Source organism: Balaenoptera borealis, assembly GCF_965194805.1.
Source record: "Balaenoptera borealis genome assembly, chromosome: X".
NCBI lineage: Eukaryota > Metazoa > Chordata > Mammalia > Artiodactyla > Balaenopteridae > Balaenoptera > Balaenoptera borealis.
The window spans coordinates 50,323,458-50,328,957 of record NC_138881.1 but is presented as its reverse complement, the minus strand read 5'-3'; positions in this window follow the sequence as shown (position 1 = coordinate 50,328,957).

Sequence of the window (5,500 nt, the reverse complement as noted above, 5' to 3'; positions counted from 1 at the left end):
ATTTTTAAAATGCATCCCAAATGAATAATGCAAACAAAATATTTCGTTTTCACTTAGTTGAATTTCAAAATAATGTAGGTAATAATACATATGTTTTAAACACACTAACCATATGAAACATGCAATGAAATGCTAACATCTCTCCTTCTCATCTCCAGTTCTAAGTTCATGAGTTTAGTGTGTACTCATACAGTTTAGTGTGGCAAACTGCATATCATCGCAGTTTTAATTTGCATTTTCCTGACCACTAATAAGAATGAATGTTTAAAATGTTAATTGGTCACTTAAAGTCTGTTAACAATATCTCAATTCAAAGTCCTCATCTTCTAATTCTCCATTAAAAGCAGAAGCTAGAGATGCTAAAGTAATTGTATCATAAATAATTTTTTAGGGCACAAAGAACCACCTTCAAATATATGGAGTTGAGATCCAAATTTAGTTATATAGACAGTTCTATTACTTAAGATTACTGTTTGCTATAGAACTAGTATTTTTAGCATCTCAGAATGAAGTACAGGTGTTAAATCATCTATATGTGCTTTGTAGATATTATATTAGACAACATGGTACCTAGAGTCTCAGGTATAATAATAAAAATTGCTATATTATAAAAAATTAAACACATTAATGCAAATTGAAAAATGAAATTCAAGTAAAACGTTTCTTAAGGTGTGATCCAAGGATCACCTGAATCAAATCAACTGGAGTGTTTTTTTTTTTTAACATCTTTATTGGAGTATAATTGCTGTACAATGGTGTATTAGTTTCTGCTTTGTAACAAAGTGAATCAGCTATACATATAACTGGGGTGTTTCTTAAAGAAGCTGATTTCTGTTTCCCATCCCAGGTCCACTAAAAATCACTTTCTGGGAGACACACTGGAATCTGCATTTTAACAACTGCTCTACATAATTTTTATGTAACTAAAATTTTAAAAACCATTTGATTTGAGGGATTACAACAAAGTGATAGTTTTGTTTGTTTAAATCTAACCAATCTTGCATAAATGAGACAAAAAGGATCTAACAAGTAAGTCAGAAAGAGAAAAACAAATACCATAGGCTAACATATATATATGGAATCTAAGAAAAAAAAAAAAGGTCATGAAGAACCTAGGGGCAAGATGGGAATAAAGACACAGACTTACTAGAGAATGGACTTGAGGATACGGGGAGGGGGAAGGGTAAGCTGTGACAAAGTGAGAGAGTAGCATGGACATATATACACTACCAAATGTAAAATAGATAGCTAGTGGGAAGCAGCCGCATAGCACAGGGAGATGAGCTTGTTGCTTTGTGACCACCTAGAGGGGTGGGATAGGGAGGGTGGGAGGGAGGGAGATGCAAGAGGGAAGAGATATGGGAACATATGTATATGTATAACTGATTCACTTTGTTATAAAGCAGAAACTAACACTCCATTGTAAAGCAATTATACTCCAATAAAGATGTTTAAAAAAAAAAACGAATCTTGGAAATAAATTCCAAAATACTTAGTAAATGAAAATATTTTTGCTGCAAATACCAGTTTACATTAACAAATATTAAAGTGTTTTTAGGCATTCATGGCTTTTCTTAGAGGATCAGCCAAATAAATATTAAAGTGTTTTATAGATATTTAATGTTGTTATAAAATAACTACACAAAATATTTTCTCAGCCTTCTAATTTTAAATAATTATCAAAATATGTGTCATTCACTAGGAAAGCATAGTAAAAATTAAAGGGCACTGTTTTAAATAACAAAGGATGAAGACTTAGATTTGGGTTTTGTGTTTAGCTATGTGAGGCATTAATCTTTTTAAGTATTTTAAAGTGTTTTATTTTTCATTTTTATCAAATTAATACATGTAGAATATTTTAATCAAATAGTTCTTAAAAATATATAAACAGCCCCATCTTCCTCTATCCTACCTCTGCCTTACTTACCAGAAACAGTCACTTTTCATTCTTTTTGCTATTTCTTTTGGTAGTTTCTATATTTCTTAATAATGTCTTAATTCTGCTATTTCCTACTATATAGCACAGGGAACTCTACTCAGTATTCTGTAATAACCTATGTGGGAAAAGTATCTGAAAAATAATAGATCTATGTATATGTATAACTGAACCACTTTGCTGTACACCTGTAACTAACACATCATTGTTACCCAGCTATAGTCCAATATAAAAGAAAAAAATTTTTTTAAGTGTTTCTACTATATATAATATAGATAACTAATAAGACCTACTGTATAGCACAGGGAACTCTTCTCAATACTCTGTAATGACTTTTATGGGAAAAGAATCTTAAAAAGTGTGGATATATGTTTACGTATAATTGATACACTTTGCTGTACAGCAGAAAATAACACAACATTCTAAATCAACTATACTCAAAATATAAAATTAAATTAAATTTAAATTTTTAAAAAAATCCTGCTATTTCTTGCTTTATCCAGTGTAGGCCTTACCTACTGACTTGCTGACTATCCACCCAATACAAAGGTAGCTCTGGTTTCAGTTAATTGAACTTTACTTTCTTAAACAGCCTTCTGCCTCTCCGCCAACAGAGCAATTTGTAGAGTTTTTTTTTTCTTCCCTTTTTTACTTTCATTTTATGTGCCTATGTTTATAGTTTTGTGTTAAACCAAAGACTCTCTGATCCAGTAAGTTATGCATTTTTCTTGGAGACCTCTATTTCAAAATCTTCAGTGCTTCAATGAGGACTACACACTCTACACTCTGGTTGCCCCACTGTCAAAACAAGGATGTTTCCTTTTGTTGCTCTCCTGGGTTGAAACTGTTGTTCTTGGATCTCATTCTTTTTCTTTTTCTTTTACTTTCTTGGTTTTTTGCCATGTATGCTAAGGCATATCCCTTATAAATTCAAAAGAAATGGTGTATGGGATGTCATTTCTGCATCTTTGTATTAGAAGATGTATATTTTCTGCTCTTTATTTGATCATTTGGCTGACAGTATATCCTAGTCTAGATTGTAAAACTCAAAAGATGTTAGGGTTTTTTTTTTTTTTAAATTGAGATATCTGTGTTTTATATTAGTTTCGGTTGTAAACTAACTGTTCTGTTAGTTTCTGCCGTACAACGAATTGAATCAGCTCTATGTACACATATATCCCTTCCCTCTCGAACTCCCTCCTAGCCCCCACCCCATGCCACCCATCTAGGTCACAACAGAGCACCGAGCTGAGCTCCCTGTGCTATACAACAGGTTCCCACCAGCTATGTATTTTACATATGGCAGTGCACCCATACGTCAATCCCAACCTCCCAATTTATCCAACACCACTCCGCCCTCATGTCCACACATCCATTCTCTACATCTACGTTTCTACTTTTACCCTGAAATGTAGGTTTATCTGTTCCATGTTTTTAGATTCCAGATATATGCATTAATGTAAGATATTTTGTTTTCTCTTTCTGATTTACTTCATTCTGTATGGCAGACTCTAGGTCCATCCATATCTCTACAAATGACCCAATTTCATTCCTTTAAATGGCTACTATTCCATTGTGTATATGTACCACATCTTCTTTATCCACTCATCTGTCGAAGGAGATTTAGGTTGATTCCATGTCCTGGCTATTGTAAATAGTGCTGCAGTGAACATTGGGGTGCATGTGTCCGTTTGAATTATGGTTTTCTCAGGGTATATGCCCAGCAGTGGGATTGCTGGGTCATATGGTAGTTCCATTTTTAGTGTTTTAAAGGAACTGCATGCTGTTCTCCATAATGGCTGTACGAATTTACATTCCTGCCAAAGGAGCAAGAGGGTTCCCTTTTCTCCACACCCTCTCCAGCATTTATTGTTTGCAGATATTTTGATGATGGCCATCCTGGCCAGTGTGATGTGATACCTCATTGTAGTTTTGATCTGCATTTCCCTAATAATTAGTGATGTTGAGCATCTCTTCATGGGCCTCTTGGTCATCTGTATGTCTTCTATGGAGAAATGTCTATTTAGGTCTTCTGTGCATTTTTTGATTGGGTTGTTTTTTTTCTTTTTTTGATATCAAACTCCATGAGCAGTTTCTTTATTTTGGAGATTAAACCCTTGTCAGTTGCTTTGATAGAAATATTGTCTTCAATTTTGAGGGTTATCTCTTGGTCTCATTCATGATTTTTTTGCTGTGCAAATGTTTTTAAGTTTCATTAGGTCCCATTTGTTTATTTTTGTTTTTATTTCCATTTCTCTAGGAGGTGGGTCAAAAAAGATCTTGCTGTAATTTATGTCAAAGTGTGTTCTTCCTATGTTTTCCTCTAAGAGCTTTATAGTGTCCAGCCTTACATTTAGGTCTATAATTCATTTTCAGTTTATTTTTGTGTTTGGTTTTAGGGAGTGTTCTAATTTCATTCTTTTACATGTAGCTGTCCAGTTTGCCCAGCACCACTTATTGAAGAGACTGCCTTTTATCCATTGTATATTCTTGACTCTTTCTCATAAATTAGGTGACCATAGGTGCATGGGTTTATCTCTGGCTTTCTATGCTGTTCCATTGATCCATATTTCTGTTTTTGTGTCAGTATGATACTCTCTTGATTACTGTAGCTTTGTACTATAGTCTGAGGTCAGGGAGCCTGATTCCTCCAGCTCTGTGTTTCTTTCTCGGATTGCTTTGGCTATTCGGGGTCTTTTTGGTTTACATCTAAATCATACAATTTTGGGTTCTAATTCTGTGTAAAAATGGCATTGGCAATTTGATATGGATTGTATTGAATCTGTAGATTGCCTTCAGTAGTACAGTCATTTTCACATTATTGATTCTTCCAATTCAAGGAAGTAGTATATTTCTCCATCTGTGTCATCATTGATTTCTTTCATCAGTGTCTTATAGTTTTCTGAGTACAGGTCTTTTACCTCCTAAGGACGGTTCATCCTAGGAATTTTATTCTTTTTGTTGCAATGGTAAATGGAATTGTTTCCTAAATTTCTCCTTCTGATCTTTAGATTTCTTGACATTAATTTTGTAGCCTGCAGAGGGGGCATGCACTTCCTCCTGCTCACTGACTCCCTGGCCTGGGATGGTCTTGTGCCTTCACGCCAGTGCCTGGAGTGGCCACCGTCCCTCTCCATTCCCCAACCCCATCCATGGGCACCCGCCCTCCCCAGGTACCACTGGTCCATTCTGCCCTCCAGGGCCCCTCTCCAGTGACCCCCCCCACATCGCGCCAGAGCCTGGCTGGTGTCAGAAATGCCCATACAGCAACAGCCCTGTGGCTGAAATGGTCTTGGTGCTCCAGCCGCGTGTCAATCCTGTGCCTCTGAAGAGGAAGAGCCGAGTTCAAGACATTGGTCCACCACAGACCTCCCGGCTCCACATAATATCAAATGCTGAAAGCTCTCCCAGAGATCTCCATCTGAACACTAAGACCCAGCTCCACTCAACGACCAGCAAGCTACAGTGCTGTACGCCCTGTGTCAAACAACTAGTAAGACAGGAAAACAACCACACCCATTAGCAGAGAGGCTGCCTAAAATCATAATAAGGTCACAGACACCC